Consider the following 18,000-nt stretch of genomic DNA (forward strand, 5'->3'; position numbering starts at 1 on the left):
GGAATAGATTGAAAGTTTGAATGCAAGCTGAGGTTTCTTGCTTGGTTTCATTTGTTATAGTATAGAGAAGATTTTAGTAGTGCAAATATATGCAAGCAGAATAAAGGTCTTGACCTTCCAATATTATATAAAGGAGAAAAATTCAACAGGACCAACTTTTATCAGCCCTGTAATATAAATTCCACTCACTGCAATACAGTCCCTATCTTTTAGTTTGCAACAGGTATAAATGTAACGTTTGCATAACACTGTTTTTTTCAGAATATATACATTAAAATTATTTCTATGAATATTTCTTCCTTCTATATGAACTTTTGTTTATACATTTCTCCAATATGTGTATTTTAAGGTAATTTGTTTGAAATTATTAGCATCAGCACTATCACAAAATAGTTGCAGCATATATTCATGAAATGGCCAACATTTATTAGAAGGAAAATTGCCCATAGTATTTCCTATGAGCAATTCATTTCTTTCAATTTCTTCTATGCATTTGGACATATTTCAAACAAATCAGTGGACCATTTTTATATTCAGGTTAATGAGATTTATGTATAGCTCATAATAATTTGTATAAATTAAGTGGATGCAGGAAAATGACACTTTGCTTTTCATTATGTCAATTTTCTTTTGATTATTTTATAGAGTAATAAGCAAGAATACATGTAATATATTTCTTAGGAGAAATCAGGAAAAGTACCTGCAATTATACATCTATTCACTGATCATGTATTGGGTAACCTAGGATATAAGGACACCTAAGTTAATAATGAAGTCCTTTGAGTGGATTTTGATGGAACACATTCTCTCAATATAATGTATTTCGTGAATTTGTTATAAAGATGGAAGCACTTTTGTATATAATCATGGATGCCTGAAGAAAGGATGGAATATGTATCAAAGTACCATATATATCTAGGAAACTAACCTCTAGAGACTAACAACTTGTGCCAGGCATCTATGGAGAAAAAAACTTTATTGCATAAGCATCATACTCATGAATAAGTATTTTGCATGCTTATTTATTGGTTTGTTTATTGCATATAAGTACATAATCAGTAGAATGACAGCTATACCATATGACATGCTTGCTTAATCATTTTAGAATAGCAAGAAGCATATGGTGCACAAATGGGCATTTTATGGCCACACAGAGTATGCTATTTGACCACACTGTGTCGAAGAAATACAATATTAGATAACTAACACTGTCATCCATACAGAAAAAAAATGTAAGTAACAGTTTGCCATTGGACAAGCTGAGAAGTTCATTTTTGTTTAACTGGAACAGGCTTTACATTTATATTTATTTCAACCTGGAATGAGAAGAAATCATGCAAAGAAATCATTACAGAGTAGTTGTTTAAAAAAAACAAAACAAAAGAAACATGTTTATCTGTCAATAATGCATGGAGAAGGCTGAACAAAATTTTAAAATGAGTTGAGAGAGTTAGAAGAATTTTAGAGTTACGGTGGCTCATATGAATGTGCTATAATTGTCTTCAAAATCCCCAGCTCTTGATGAAACTTAGCAAAGTGACCCTGCATCACTTTTACTTTATCACACAGGATTGCTCTCAAGGGAGTAAGGGAGCAAGGGACTAGCCACATCCTCTCTGACTGGAGGTGAAGCTTTCTTTGCCTTCTGTTTGTGAGGCATAATTTATTCTGCATTTTCCTCTTTTGAAAACAGATTATGTTTAGTAAATCTGAGGCCATACAGTGAGATAGCTAACTCCATATTTGGTCGAAATTCATAAAAATTATCTAGAGAGGAAGGCAACAAACAAGTTAGCACTGTAAACTTCCAAACCACTGTTTTTATAAAGAAATGCAATGAAATTTTAATCTAAAAAAACTCTATTTCAGAGCTCACTTTTAGGTCTTTGTCGTCATGCATTATTGTTGGTTCTTAAAGAAAATAGGGTGGGAAAGCTGTCAGCTGGGTGCTGATAGGGGGAATTAGAGGTTAGGGAAAGATTCTTAAAATTCTTCACAAGTACTAAAAATGTTTTTCAAGTCCATTATTGGAAGCAAGTCTCCAAATATTGTTTTGTTGAGAACCTCCAATTATTGCTGCATAATCCTCTATGATTTTTTTTTGAACACATTTATTTTAAAAACATACACTATCAAGGAAAAAAAAAGAAATCACGGGCATTTTATTTACAAGCTGCCACATTAAAAGTTTAAAGGTAATGCCACTGCTCATTAATACATTCAAGTGTTTGTGGATCATTCAGCTCTCACCTTTCTAAGTTTTGCTTATTTGATTAAATTTCTTGGGCAAGGTGCTATTCTTCCTTTGACAGTTGTAGCAAAAGGGCTGTTGAAAGGTTCCTGCCATAAATAGCTTACATTAGACAACAGCTACAATTCCAGCAACAACAAAATCCTCAAATGCTCATTTGCTCTTTTAGTGTAGCACATATATTGAGAAATGGTAATTAGATAACAAATCATAGAGAATGTGTTGAAATCCAGGCAGTTTGGAAGCACAAAGAATAATGTCAAATCTAAAGAACTTTGAACATTTAAAAAAACACGGAGCCAACTTTCTGTGTTTATTTATTTTTTTAGTGGGTATATTTTGTTGAGGTGGAAGCAATCTAACTTACTGTTCCGCAGAATATCCCCTTCACTTAAACTCTTCCAGAGCAACAATGGGATTGTTTAATTGATCTTGTAAGTGATGGTTTCACTTGGTTATGAGTTTATGAGGCAGCAAATGATTCCTGCTCAGCAAATTTCTCACAGCTATTTATTACTCCAGTTTATCCCGAGGAAGGAGAAAAGATAATTGTGCACAGATGTAACACAAACTGATGAGAAATTGGCTACTTCTTTTGTCTGATAGGGTTTCCATGCCCTAATAATAATATTTACTTGGTGTGTCAGAGTGCTAGTATCTTGGCAAATATAACTGAGGCAAATTTCCACCTGCTACAAACTGTCAGCTAATGTAGAAAGCTAATGGAGGGTGAAATGAAAGGTCATTTGGCACTTTTGTTTTTAAAATGTAATCATTTTGTAAAATATTTTTCTTAAAAGCAAACTACATAATACAATAAGCTCATATTTAAGGAACACATGGCATGGGTACATTTCTTTGTACAGTGTTGGCTCAGTAAGTACAATGTTTAGCAGATCAATGAGAATGGTAGGAAATCCAATAATAAAATAATTACAGAGAAAAATCCATATGGTCCATGAGATGGTTCAGGTGATACAAAGACACTGGCTGTGTTCCAAAGACACCTTTAATCATGGCTATTTTATTTTGTTAACAATATTGAATATGGTTAAGACTGAAGGTTTTTTGTACAGGCATCTACAGGTGGCTTTAAAAAACAACAATATGCTATATGAAAAACCACTTCCCAAACTGTATGGCCTTTTAGATGGGCTAGAGTCCTTCAGATATAGGAAGATTTGGTCTTCAGAATACTCATGGCAAAAAATAGTTGGTCATTTTGATGTTTCTTTATGGCATTTTAGATTTTGGCCAGTGCTGGTTCATGGAGCTAAACATTTGTTATGGTTCTGAGTGCACTTCTACAGCAGTTGTTTTAACAATATCAAGTTTCATTCAAATAAATGAATGTGCAACAGTGATTACTTTAACCTAAACCTAAAGGGAATTGTCCCTTTAGAATCTGCTTATTATTTTTCAGCAACAGTATAGAATTACTCAATCTTCTATTGTTCCAGTGAACAATAATAATAAACAATTGAACCATCAGCATTGACAAAATCACCAACAGTCAATTGCAAGATGTAGCTTTTCTTGGATAATAATAATAATAATAATAATAATAATAATAATAATAATAATAATAATGATGATGATGATGATGATGATGATGAAAGGTACCTTGGAGGTCATCTAGCCTGATGGGGATTGGTGGGTTTTTTTAATTTTGTGCTTTAATTTTAACTTGGTGTTTTAGAATTTTTATTCCAACTGTTTTAATATGGGCAATTATTTAATCTTTTTTTTAACGTTTGTATTTAGTATTTTATTCTGCCCTGTGAACCGCCCTGAGTCCTCAGGGAGAAGGGCGGTATACAAATATTATTATTAAATTAAATCTAGTCCAACCCCCTGTTAATCCCAAATCCCTAGGAAGGACTTGATAGATAGATAAAAATGCCAAATCCACCATAAACATTTGGCTGACTGTGCAAACAACAACAATAATAATAGGCTGATAACATGCCTTCCTATAATATGTGAATTATTCACAAGCATTAACAGTAAAAAGAAAATGCAGAAAATAAATGAAAAAGAAGAGGTACAAAAGATCAGCTTCTGATTGATAAAATTGTTTTGGAAAATTGCAAAAACTGATAAATCAATTTACTGTACATATGGTCTGGATTGATTATAAAAAGGCATCTGATTTATTGCCAGATCATTGTCTCATCAAATATTTGGAAACAATTGGTGTCAGTAAAAACATTACAATATTTATAGAAAAAATGAAGCAGTGAAGAGAGAATTGGTGTTTGGAAATGAAAAATATAGGCTTGTTAGCTTTAGAAGAAGCATCTTCCAGGGTGATTCGTTATCACTCTTATTATTATTACTGTATATATGATTCCATTTTCACAGTGATTTTGAAGAAAACATCTTGGTTATTGAACAGCAAAAATGGTAATAAAATCAAATCCCTTTATATGTTCTAAACCTTTATGGAAAATCAGAGACTGAAATCTGATAACTAACAAATGTTATGAGAATTTTTAGCACAGATATAGAAATTTGGCTGACAGAAATGTGCTAGAATAGCAGTAAAGTGGGGTAAAATCACAAACAGTAATGGAATTTAAACAGCAAATGGCCAAACCATCAGAAGACACCAGGATGAAACCTATAAGTATCTGGGCATTTTACAGTTGGATCACATTAAGCATGGACAAGTTAAAAATGTAATTAGTAAAGAATACATCCAAAGGTAAGAAAACTTCTAAAGACAACACTGAACAATGGAAAGACCATCAAAGCCATCAATACCTGAATCATACCTGTAGTAAAATACACTGCTGAAATTATTCATTGTACACAAGCTGAACTGGACAGAGATTTTGATCAATTATATCTGCTCCCTTGAAGCGAAGGAGGTTTACTTAAGTCAATCTGTCAAAAAAGAAAGCATGTGTTGACTAAGTAAAAGCCGAAAACAAGCATTGATGCAAGTTAAAAAAAAGGAACTTAGTGAAAAACATGAATATAGAAACAAAGTAATAAAAACAATCAGAATGCTGGCAAGTAAAAGAATTACATGGCCAAATTTTACAAAAGATTGGGGGGGAAAGTGAATAAAGATGGTGTCTGGCAATTATTTACAACTGGAACATTAGAGAAAGAAACTGAAGGCTTGATTTTCGCTGCTCAAGGACAAGTTATTTGCATTAATTCAATCAGGACCAGAATTGGGGAAAAAAAATCTTCAAATGATTCAAAGTACAGATTGTGCAAATGAGCAGAAGATACAGGAAATTATATACTCAGCTTGTCCAAGAAGATCACACCAACTTATTATAAACAACAACATAATGTAGTCACTAGAATAATTCAGTGGAACATTTGTATTATCATATGTCGGTAACAAAAGATTAGTGGGAACATACCCTTGAAAAATAGTTGAAAATGAGCAGGTAGTCACTCTGAGACTGAGTCTCTTTGATGAACATGACGAACTCCTAGTAAAGGTAGAAGTCAGTAAACTAAAGACAACAAAGAAGAAACAGCAACTAGCCAAGAAGAAGGGCAATGGCAGCATGTTAAAGGTCAGAAAGGTCAAAAAATCTAAAAAGGTTGAGATGAGTTGGGTACTCAGATTGTTTTTCATCTACACTCCCAATGGAAAGTCAACACCCAATGAGGAAACAGAGGATTTTAGAATTAAACAGCTGGCTCAAGGGATGGTCATGAGAACTTGGGATTTCTAGACCATGGTTTACACTACTTACAGGAAGGGTTTCTAGCAAGAGATGAAAAGCATTTCACAAAGATCAGTAAGAATGTCTTTGGAAAACAAATGGCTTAGCTCATCTGAAGGGCTTTGATCAAAATTGGAAAGAGATTACATTTTAGGACTAAGCCCAAAGTATAAAGTCCTACACAACAAACCAAACAAAGAGAAGGAGAGTGTTGAGAAAGAAGGGGCACACAAATTAGAAGATGTGGGAAACACATTCAGAATCAACCATCAAGGGTGCAGATGCCTGTACACAAATGCTCATAGTATGGGGGACAAACAGGGAAAGCTTGAAATCCTACTTCATGAGGGCAGGTAAGATATTGCTGCTATTACTAAAACTTGGTGGTTGAATCCTATGATTGGAATACATAACTAGAAGGATATAAATTGTTCAAAAGAGCAAATCCAACAAAAGTGGGGGTTACATTATACATAAGGAGTTACTACACCTCAACAGAAATATCAAGAATACAAGCCTTTTTGAAAGTATTTACAGTAGATAAATATTAGAGGAAAAAGAAATGACTTTGTTATAGTGCTATAGGACACCCAACCAAAGAGAGGAAATAAATGAACTTTTTGCTAATTAGTCATCACATCACTGTAGCAATATGGAATATAACTGTCCTGACATCACTCCACAATGAGTGGGAGGTCAAACAGTTCCTGACATGTCACACAATAGGTAGAGCAGGGAACTAAATGGACAGCTATACTGAACTTAATTCTTACTAATAGGGATGAAATGGTTGAGAGAGTAGAAGTAATAGGAATTTAGTGAGAGAATGGCCATGTCATAGTAGAATTCAAAATAATACAGGTACAGGCAACAGAATGAAGCAGACCAGTGTTTAAGATTTAAGAAAACTCATTTTAGAAAAATAAGAGATGGGTTATGAAAGATTACATGGATGAAAATCCTAGAGGGGAAAAAAACAGTTCAAGATGCTTGGAAAACTCTAAAAAAATAGATAATAAAGATCCAAACAAGCAAAAAACAAACAAAAATCACACACACACACACACACACACACACACACACACACACACACACACACACACAGAAAAATAAGAGACTTCAGATGAAACCAGCATGGCTGAACAAAGAACACTTGGACAAATTGAGGGAGAAAAAGAACAGGGACCAAAAAAAAAAAATAGAAAGAGGGGCACATGACTAAAACAGAAGACTAGCAAATAGCCAGGAAAGCTTAGGCCCAGAATGAGGTAAGACTACAAACTAATGCCAAAAAGAAAAATAACAACAACAAAAAGTTTTCTTTCAATATGTAAGGAAGAAGAAGGAAGCCAAGGAAATAATAGGTTCATTAATGGGAAAAGATGGCAAGAAGGTGACAAGCAGCAATGAGACAGCAAAACTGCTTAATTCCTTCTTTTCATCTGTCTTTATGCATAAGGAAGAAATAAACCAACCTATCAAAAGCAGCACAGAAGGAGGTAGAATAAGAATACAAGTCAAAATAGGCAAGGAATTGGTAAGAGATTCCTTATCCACGCGCCCCCCAATGAATACAAATCACCTCAACTAGATAGTTTACAACCCAGGGTTCTGAAGAAGCCAGTAGATGTAATTTCAGAACCATTGGATGTAATTTTTCAAAGCTCCTGAAGTACAGGAGAACTACCAAAAGATTTGAAAAGAGCTGATATGTTCCAATTTTCAAAACAAAAGGGGAAAAAAATGGAACCAGGCAACTACAGGTCAATAAGCTTGACATCAACAGACACCTATAACTGAACAAGGTGATTATTGTAAGCTAGCATGAGTTTGTTAATAGCAATAGCAATAGCACTTAGACTTATATGCCGCTTCACAATGCTTTACAGTCCACTCTAAGCAGTTTATAGAGTAAGCATATGGCCCCCAAGAATCTGGGTCCCCATTTTACCAACCTCAGAAGATGGAAGGCTGAATCAACCCTGAGCCGGTGAGGATTGAACTCCTGGCAGTGAACTGAATTAGCTTGCAATACTGCATTCTAATCATTGTGCCACCGCTGCTCCAGATCATGCCAAACAAACCCTATTGCCTAGAAGACCCTAGAAAGTATATAGAAAAGAGCAAGCAACAAAGATGATTAGGGGTCTGGAAGCTAAACTATATTATAAATGGTTACGGGAACTAGGTCTGTCTATCGAAGGGAAGGATTAGGAGTGACATGATAGCTGTTTTCCAGTATTTGAAGGGCTATCATACAAAAGAGGGGTTGACATATTCTGCAAATCACCCGAGAACAGGACAAGAAGCAATTAAAAGAGATTCAGCCTAGAATAAGGAGAAATTTCCTGGCAGTGAGAACAATTAAACTATGGAGCAGCTTGTATCCTGAAGTTGTGGGTGCTCCATCACTGGAGCTTTTTAAGAGTGTACTGGACAACCATTGGTCTGGGATGGTATAAAGTCTCCTACTTTGAGCAAGAGGTTGGACTAAAAAAAGATCCAAGTTTCCTTCCATCACTATGATTGTATGATTCTAAACCATTGTGGAATTTCAGAATGCAAACTGACAAATTCTTGACACATAACACACCAGATATAACTTTGATTGAAAAGAAGAAAGTATAGATATTTGATGTGGGAATACCAGGGAACAGTGGTATAGAACATAAAGAATTGGAAAAAGTCACAAAGAATCAAGATCTGTAAACTGAAGTTGAAAGATTATGGCATAAATCAGCCATGTTGGTCCTATAGTGAAAAGTCTTGAACATTACATAGAAAATCTGTGCATTGACAAAATTTCCATGAGCCATGGTGGCGCAGTGGTTAGAATGCAGTATTGCAGGCTAATTCTGCTGACTGCCAGGGGTTTGATCCTCACCGGCTCAAGGTTGACACATCCTTCCATCCTTCCAAGATCAGTAAAATGAGTGCCCAGATTGTTGGGGGCAATATGCTGACTCTGTAAACCTCTTAGAGAGGGCTGTAAAGCACTGTACAGTGGTATATAAGTATAAGTGCTATTGCTATTGCTATATGTCAGTTGCAAATAGCCACATTGCTTGGATCCACACATATACTACATCAATATATTATGATACTATAGGTTCTTGGGAAAATGCTTCTGAAGGCCATCAGTTAAAGAACTGGCAGCTATGATTTCACATTTTTGTATATATTATAATAATAGTAATACTGTTTTGCCAAAGTGATGCTGGTCACAGGAAGACTATATATCCATCCAGCCCAATAACATTTATTTTAATAATTGATCTTGAAATAATAATAATTGGTTGTGTCATTCTATTAAATTAGAAATACCAATTCAGTCTGCCAAATATGCTTCAGGATATTTTTCTCCCTGAAATATCCCACTTCGTAATGTTCACATTGGTCAAGATAAATGAAATTAAGTTAACTCCAAATGTTTCTCAACTGCCAACAGATTGGATCATTTACTTCTGCAGTGTCAATGTGCTGTCACTATTATATACAATTTAATTAGTACATTGAAGGTAAAATTCAAGAACAACCCTTTGCAGCAGTAGCCATCAAAACAATTGTCTAATTTACTTTGAAGGATTTGAAATAGAAGCAATCAGACTTGAAGATGGGGAAGATAGCAGGCAAGGAAAAAAAAGAAAGGAGAAAAAAAATTCAGTTAAACATCAGCCTGTGGCTTACTCTTAAATCTGAAGAACAGATGTATGCTGAACTTAATGAAGCTCCTGATAGTGGAGCTGTTGAAAGTCATGTACTATATGCTAACAAGAGAGTTTTCAAATAAACCTGGCACAAATAACCTTTTGAAATTTACTCCTCCCACCTCTAAATTTATGTGGATGATTTTTTCCCCAAATTTGTTTAGAGGAAAGACACATCTGCTTAGCAAAGGTGTTGGGAAACTCCAATGAAAGCAATTCTTATCACATCTTCATTTTGGACTGAATTCAAGTGGAGGGCAAGGAGGCTATGGGTAACTGGAGACATGTTGATAGAAAGAAAGGCTGCATATTAACACATTAAATCAAGTCACCACTTATTCAAATAAATACAAAGATATAATTGCTCCATTAAGAAAATTTATCTGAAATTCTTCTACTGAATGTACTTTTTTATTAAAACAAATAAGAATTAATTGAAAAAAGGTAGATTTTTTTTTCTGCTAACATACATTCAGTGAAAGAAATATATCTGGCCTAATCAGTATGTAGTTTTGCTTTACCATATACCCACCTACTCAATTTTCACAACTTCTGGTGCTAGAGTAAAAAACTGAATACGGTATATGATTTCCCAAATCATAGCCAAATAACATGCTGGTTGGAGTATTTGGTAATTGTGACCTCAACACAACCGGAAGTCTTGAGAGGACAGATATATACTCCTAGAGATGCTGGAGGAACATGAAGTTTTAAATTCTAATTAAAATTGCTGTAATCCATTGTTAACATATGATCATAAATATTCTTCAGATTTCCTAAATACCACAATGCAATACTTATTTCAAAATATTATCAAACAGAAATGGAAAATATATATTAAATGTGTACCTTTAAAAGGTAATCCATAGATGTATATTTAGAAAGTTATTTTTTTAATCCTTTGATTTATATCTCCAGGAGTTCGAAGTCACTTATATGGAGATTTCCATTTATCCCTACAACAACCCATGAAATAAATTGGGCTGAGGGAAAAAGTGATTGGCCCAAAGTCACTCAGTAAATTGCCATGACTAAGAATGGACATGAACCCAATTTTCTACAATTCAAGACCAACAATAAACATTGGCTTATGCAGAGTCATTTTTTTTCCAAATGACAGCTTAATGGTCTGGTGGGATGGAATGAACTTCATTACACAAGAACTTAGATCCAGTGAGAGGTCGTTTTCCCCCCCCCATTCATTCAACAGGTATGTTTCCACACATTTCTTATGTAGAGGGTTAGCTGGAGTCTCTGGGGAGATAATCAAATTTTATGCAGTAAGCAAAACGAATCATTGAGATTTAGCAACAATAAAATGTTCTTGATTTTATCATTTCTGGGGAAAAAAGAATTCAAATATACATTCATTCACTAATTCCAGTTCATATCCCTCTATCCATGGGCCATGGATGATCAAGTTGGCCCAGCAATACCTGGTTTGGGTAGGAGAGCTAAATAGCATGGGTGGAAAGTCCAGACAATGGAATCTTCCAAAAGACATCTATATAGCTTGTCCTTTTATCCTTTGCCAGCAGTGTTCTTCATAAATTCCTTTCCATATCACCTCAGCTTGACCTGTTAGGTCACAGTACTCAGTGTGAGTTACTGCATGGCAGTTAACTCTTAACATTCTTAACACTGGCTGCTGTCCTTCACTCTCTATTTGATCTGATCTTAATTGCTTCCCAGGTTCTATGTATCACAGTTGACCTTAGCAAGTATCCAGCTGCAAAGTACATAGTAGCATTCCCCAATAAAAACAAAGGTGTTTTTTTCTTCTTCTGTATTTCAATTGTCTTAGAGTTCAACTATTATTGGTTCTCGATAGCAAGCACCCCAGATTCATGGAAAGGTAAAATAAATTTGTTTCAGCCAAGCATTGAGCAGATTTTGAATCAACATACCGTATATGGAAAAAACAGAGCCAGACAATTCCCATGTAACCCCTATTGAACTGGAAAATAGAGATTTATGGATTAAAAACATGGATGTTCCATCTTCAGAACACCTTATATCTTTGCAGGATGAAATCAATTTTTTCTAATGTTTTATTATGCCTTTGTTTCCCTTCTATAATGCAGAGAGAATGATTTATCCCATGGTCCACGGGAAAGTAACAGGTAGATCTAATTTTAGTGATTGATCTCTGAATCATTTGCAGAAATGATCAACGAGAATTTCTGAGTCCCATTACTTAACAATAGATGAAAATAAATTTATATAACTGTATTGATAACTAGTGTAGGAGGAAACATGAGATATTCACTGTAATATTTATTATTTAACATAACAATTTTGATGGCATATGGATCAAATAGTGTCATATTAAGTAATAAATATTATAGTGAGTAGCAAATCACAAAAAGATTTTTTCTATTCTTCACTTGACAAGCCAAAGACAAACCTTACAATTTAACAAGTCCTAAGAATACCTCTTGAGGAATCCTATAACACTAACAAACTACATAGATACATTATCTCCATGACAACCTGGTCTTTCAGGTCTTCCAACAGTTTATTCTTTACCATTCTAATTGAATACATCCCCTTTGCAATTGGTTGTTCTCCTTTTTTCCATTCTACTTTTCCCTTCTCCAGACAGCTGTGTTGTTGTTAGCTGTGAAGTCGTGTCCGACCCATCACGACCCTATGGACAATGTTCCTCCAGGCCTTCGTGTCCTCTACCATCTTCTGGAGTCCATTTAAGCTCACGCCTACTGCTTCAGTGACTCCATCCAGCCACCTCATTCTCTGTTGTCCCCTTCTTCTCTTGCCCTCAACCTTTCCCAGCATTAGGCTCTTCTCCAGTGAGTCCTTCCTTCTCATTAGGTGGCCAAAGTATTTGAGTTTTAGCTTCAGGATCTGGCCTTCTAAAGAGCAGTCAGGGTTGATCTCCTCTAGGACTGACCAGTTTGATTGCCTTGCAGTCCAAGGGACTCGCAGGAGTCTTCTCCAGCACCAGAGAGCTAGGTCTTTAGTATCCAAGTTAAATAATTTGAGCCCTGTTATCTGTGAATTGAGTGAGAACTCTTTGCTGATTTGTTCAATGATCCTATGGTTTTCTTTCTTGACTGTCCACAGTACTCTCAGGATGCTTCTCTGGTTATAATAATTTTATTAATATTTTTTTACAAAGTGTACAAATAAAAACTTACATAAACAATCAGGAAGAAATATAAGGTGGAAAGAGAGGGAAAGAAATAGAGGTCCTTATCCAACACCAAACCATCAATATTATTCCAATCTTGTTTCTTTAAAATCCAACTTTCACTTCTGTAGACTATCACAGATAGTACCACAGCTTGCCTAATTCTGATCCTTGTAGGTGTAGATAGAGGTCTGAATATTTTTTTCCTAGGAACTCAGAGCCTTGAAAATTTTGCTCTCTTCCCAAGCCTTGGGTTGGATGAGGACAGATCCTATTTCTTTTGCCTTGTTTCCCCCCCCCCCCGGATGTTAATCTATATTTTTCCCTGTATTTTATTGATGGTTTTCCTTGTATTTTATCCACAAGAACTTCAGTTCACATCTTGGTTAACATTTTAGAGATGTTGTCTTATGTTCATGTATTTTCAAATAATACCAATAGCCGTAGATTTCCATGTTGGTATTCAAACATCCCTTAAGTCTCTGACAATTATATCAAGTAAACCCCACTTCACATATTACAAGAAAGGTCAGAGAATCTGGAAAGGGCTATAGGATCCAACATGTTTTTTTTATAACACATACTGTACAACCATCTCCACAAAATTCCAAAAATGAAAGAAAAAAAATCATTCCAATAGATAACAGAGGGAGACTTTCCTGGGATTATTTACTTGAAACTAAATTATCACTGAATCCACCAGAAAACATGTTCCCAGGATACTTCAAACTGAAGCAAGCTAGTTTCCGCAAAGCACTTTGTCAGAAGTAATAATCTGGCCTCGTAGAACTGGGGCCCCCAATGAAACAAATCTGCAAACTGAAATGGGAAGTTGCTCCAAAGCAGTGAATCAAATAAAATAGCTTTGAAGTGTTTCATAACCTTTCAAAGCATTTCCCAAATTTGATAGCTTTCCTGCTGCATCTGGGGTTGCTACATACAATGTAGTTTTTGATGTTGGGTACATGTGACAAGTAAATGGTACTTGGGTTGGCTTGCTGAAATTATTTTTGTTCAATCATCTTTGCACTCTGTACCTTCTTTTTTTCTTTTTTCTTTGTGGAGTCTTCAAAGTGCATTTAAAAATGCAAAAAGAGTCTGTATTCTTGTCTACTAAACCTAGGGGCATGTACACTCTATGAATGTGCATAGCTCCTGTAGATAAAGTCCCTGCTGAATTTTGCTGCAAAGACATGTTTAAATTTGTTGCTTTGAGACTTCTTTTTTGCAGTTTTTCTGTCTCTTTAGAACTTCATGTGTAAAAAAGAATAGTAGTGTTGTTGAACAATGATATATACATGACTCTTTTATTTGGTTAAATAAATTTGTGATGTAAGTGCTGGCAGCTAGGCAGGGAGAAATTTCTAACTCTCTTTCTCCCACCCTTTCTTCAATCCTGTATTTTTTCTGTTTTGTTTGTTTTTGGCTGTCAAAAAGAAAAATAACCTGCAGTGCAGGTAGGTCTTTAACCCTTAAGAAGGAGGATCCTGAGTTTCTGTAGGATTACATTTAGAAATAGAAAACAATTTGGAAGAGGTTTTTCTAATTTTTTTAAAGTAACCTCTTAATGGGTTGACTCAAACTATTTTCTGCCAGGAAGTTCTGCTATGGAGGATGTAATTAATTTGAAAGGATTGTGGCTTTGGTCTATATATGATTAAAAATGCAGATCCCATTCAGTTATAATTTTATATTCTTTTCATTTAACATAACACCAGAGCACATTATATACTGTAGTGCTTAAGCAGTGGTGGGATTCAAATACCTGAACAACTGGTTCTCTGTGTGGATACCACTTCCAGAGATCCATTCTGAGCCAGTGAGGCCTCCCAGTCCCAGAACAGCCCACTGGAAGTGTGTGGATGCCACTTCCATAAGTCTGTTTTGAGCCAGTGGGCCATTCTGGGCCTGGGAGGCTTCCCCGACTCAGACTCAACTTCCGGAAGTGTCATCCACACCCTTCCAGTGGGCCGTTCTGAGCCTGGGAGACCTCTGGCTCTGAATGGACTTCCAGAAGTGGCATCCATGGACTTCCAGTGGTCTGTTCTGGGCCTTGCGAAAAAGGGATAGGCTAGGGCAGGGCTTTTCAACCTTTTCACCCCCTGTACCACTTCTAGGATATGGCAACATCTGAGTACCACCAGTTGCCTAGCAAGGTGTCAAAAACTTGATGATCCCCCCCAAAAAGGAAAAAAAGTGATGAAGTACAGGGAGTCCTCGACTTACAATAGTTCGTTTAGTGACTGTTCGAAGTTACAATGGCACTGAAAAAAGTGCCCCCGCAAGCCACAGCTGAGCAAAACACCTGCCTGCCCACCCGGCGGCACTCTTCCTCCTGTCCGAGGTTTTCATTGTTGTGAGCATTTCTGTTGAGGATTGGCAGCATGGGTGGGGTGGGGTGGGGGTGTTTGGTTTTTATTCCCTCCGTCTGCTGGGTGATTGCAGCAGGTTTTGGTCACTTCACATGACCCTGGGACACTGTGACCATCATAAATATGAATCAGTTGCCAAGCATCTGAATGTAAATCAAAAGACCCTGGAGATGCTGCAACATTCCAGCTGATTGGCGCTTCTTCTGGGCTCAGAAGTGCCAGGATCGGTGCCGAGCTCCAGCTGGATCCTGGTGCTGATCCTGCCACTTCTGCTGAGCCCTGACAACCCTGCAGCTCCAGCCGTCTCTCGCTCAGGCTTGTGCAGTGCTGCCATCGGTTCAGCTCATTCCCCTCCCCCCATACCACTTTTCTAGGATGGTCACGTACCACCTGCCAGGTGCCAATGTACCACAGGTGGTACCCTTACCACTGGTTGAAAAGCCCTGGGCTAGGGCATCATCTGGTTCACCAAAGTCAACCAAAAATTAGCTACCCGTTCTACTGAACTGGTGCAAACCAGCTGAATCCCACCACTGAGCTCAAGGAAGACTGGAGGTGTTACACTAGGTTTCTCTTTGCTGCCATCTAGTAGACCTATGGATTCCCTTCTGTTTCTCTAAACCAGGGGTGTCAAACTCAATTTCACTGAGGGCCGCATCAGCATTGTGGTTGCCCTCAGGGGGCCGGGTGGGTATGGCCTACTGGGTGGGTGTGGCTAGAGTGCATATGACCTGGGTGGGCGTGGCCAGCTCTTCATCATTGGCATCAAGGGTGCCTATGGGGGCCTGGGCAGGAGTGGGACTTATCTGAGGGTCTCTGGCAGGAGGAGGATCTCTGGGCCAGGGCCAAGGTAGTGGGGGCCGTTCCCTCACTGTTTCCAGGATGGCTTCACGGGCCGCATGAAACCACTTCGTGGGCTGCATCCGGCCCCCGGGCCTTGTGTTTGACACATCTGCTCTAAACTAAAATGCTTAAAAAGCTGTCACAAATAATTTTAAATTTTGATTAATTAATTATGGTGAGTCTGAAGTGGTTTGGCTTTCAATTTTTTCCTATGCATTCTTTTCAAGATGGAATCAAAACATATTTTATGTTCATCCCTAGTTTTTAGCTATTTGAGTTTTGATTCTATTTCTGATTGATTATTATACTGGATTTTTTTTTTAAAAAATGATTAGATGAAAACATTATGAGTACTAAGACAAATGCACTACTATAAGTACGTACAGTAATATATACATGTATATATTAACAGAAGGGAAAATGAAATAATAAATATAAGATATATCTGTTATATTAACAATTATTCTCCATCATCATTCTGTTACAAACTGTATTTTTATGCAATAACTGTTAAAATGTTTAATCATAATTAAATAAATTTAAATTTATTAAGTACCTGTTGAAAGATGCAAGTTACATAAAAATAAATGACATGGGTATCTTGTCACTGTAATCTACATACAGTGTCCTTCTCCATTAAGAATGTCAGGCTGCATTCCTTTCCTCATTAATGGCTGCTTTTATAACTTTCACTTGGTCACCTTGATAACCCATGTTACTGTTTCTCATACAATAGTCTGTCTGCATTTTCAAACTCGTACTCACCCTCCTCTCTTCTTGAATCTATCAGCCTATTCCTGTAATTAAGTCTGTGCTGATCATTTCTGGCATCTCACACCATCTGCAGAACAAGAAATATTAGCATGATGTGATTTCTCTCACTTTATGCTTCTCTGCCTCTATTTAATTATGCTCTATTTGTGCTTGACTTTCATGGAGAAACTCATGGAGTGCAAGGGGTGTGTGGATTTTGAAACAATCTCCAACAGTGAATAGTTTTATATCCAAATCTGTTCATTTCCAGTGAAGAGTAAAAAGAAAAAAAATCTACAGCTTGAATAATGGATTGTTGTGAATAGGTTTACAACTGGCTTCTCAAAACATCAGCAATAAGGATGTGCTGTGTGTAAATTATTACAAATGCATAATGATTGCATATTCTTTATCAGGAAAATGGCTACCCACTTCCCTAGTGCATCTGTTGGTAGTAAGCAAGAGAATCATTAATATCTGCCTTAATGAAGTTAAAGATAAATCAGATGTTAAAGTAAATCTATTCTGTTGCCAAGATTTCTGTAACCTAATTTATTTTCTTTCTCAATAAATCTAGTTAAAGATGATTCTTGCTTCTTTGGTTATAAGTGGCCAAAAGGGGGCACATTTTGATTCTTTCATCACAGTTTTTTTTAGATGAAATGTGTATTATTTTGACAGACACACTGATCTAAAAGCTAGTTTTTAAGCACTTTGATTTATTGATAACAGTATCTTAGAGGTGTCGTGGTGAAGGGGATTGCATAATTCAATGAAGCTATGAGCTATGCCGTGCAGGACCACCCAAGATGGAAAGGTCATAGCAGAGAGTTCTGACAAAATGTGATCCACTGGAGAAGGAAATGGCAAACCACTCCAGTATCTTTGCCATGAAAACCCTATGGACAGTGCCAAAAGGCAAAACGATATGATGCTGGAAGATGAGCCCCTCAGGTCGGAAGGCATCCAATATGCTACTGGGGAAGAGCAGAGGGCTAGTACTAGTAGTGCCAGAAAGAATGAAGCGACTGGGCCAAAACCAAAAGGACACTCAGCTGTAGATGTGTCTGGTGGTGAAAGGAAAGTCTGATGCTGTAAAGATTTTTTCTCCATAGGAACCTGGAATGTAAGATCCATGAATCAAGGAAAGCTGGACGTGGTCAAACAAGAGATGACAAGACTGAACATCGACATCTTAGGTATCAACGAACTAAAATGGACAGGAATG

At 36.6% G+C, this 18,000-nt stretch overlaps 1 long non-coding RNA gene across 1 annotated transcript in view; it reads left to right on the forward strand.

Moving 5' to 3' along the window:
• Positions 1-18,000, forward strand: part of LOC310633089 — a 262,877-nt gene that overhangs the window by 196,608 nt on the left and 48,269 nt on the right. The window lies entirely within an intron of this gene.

The sequence above is a fragment of the Vipera ursinii genome (assembly GCF_947247035.1).
Source record: "Vipera ursinii genome assembly, chromosome: 1".
Taxonomy (NCBI): Eukaryota; Metazoa; Chordata; class Lepidosauria; order Squamata; family Viperidae; genus Vipera; species Vipera ursinii.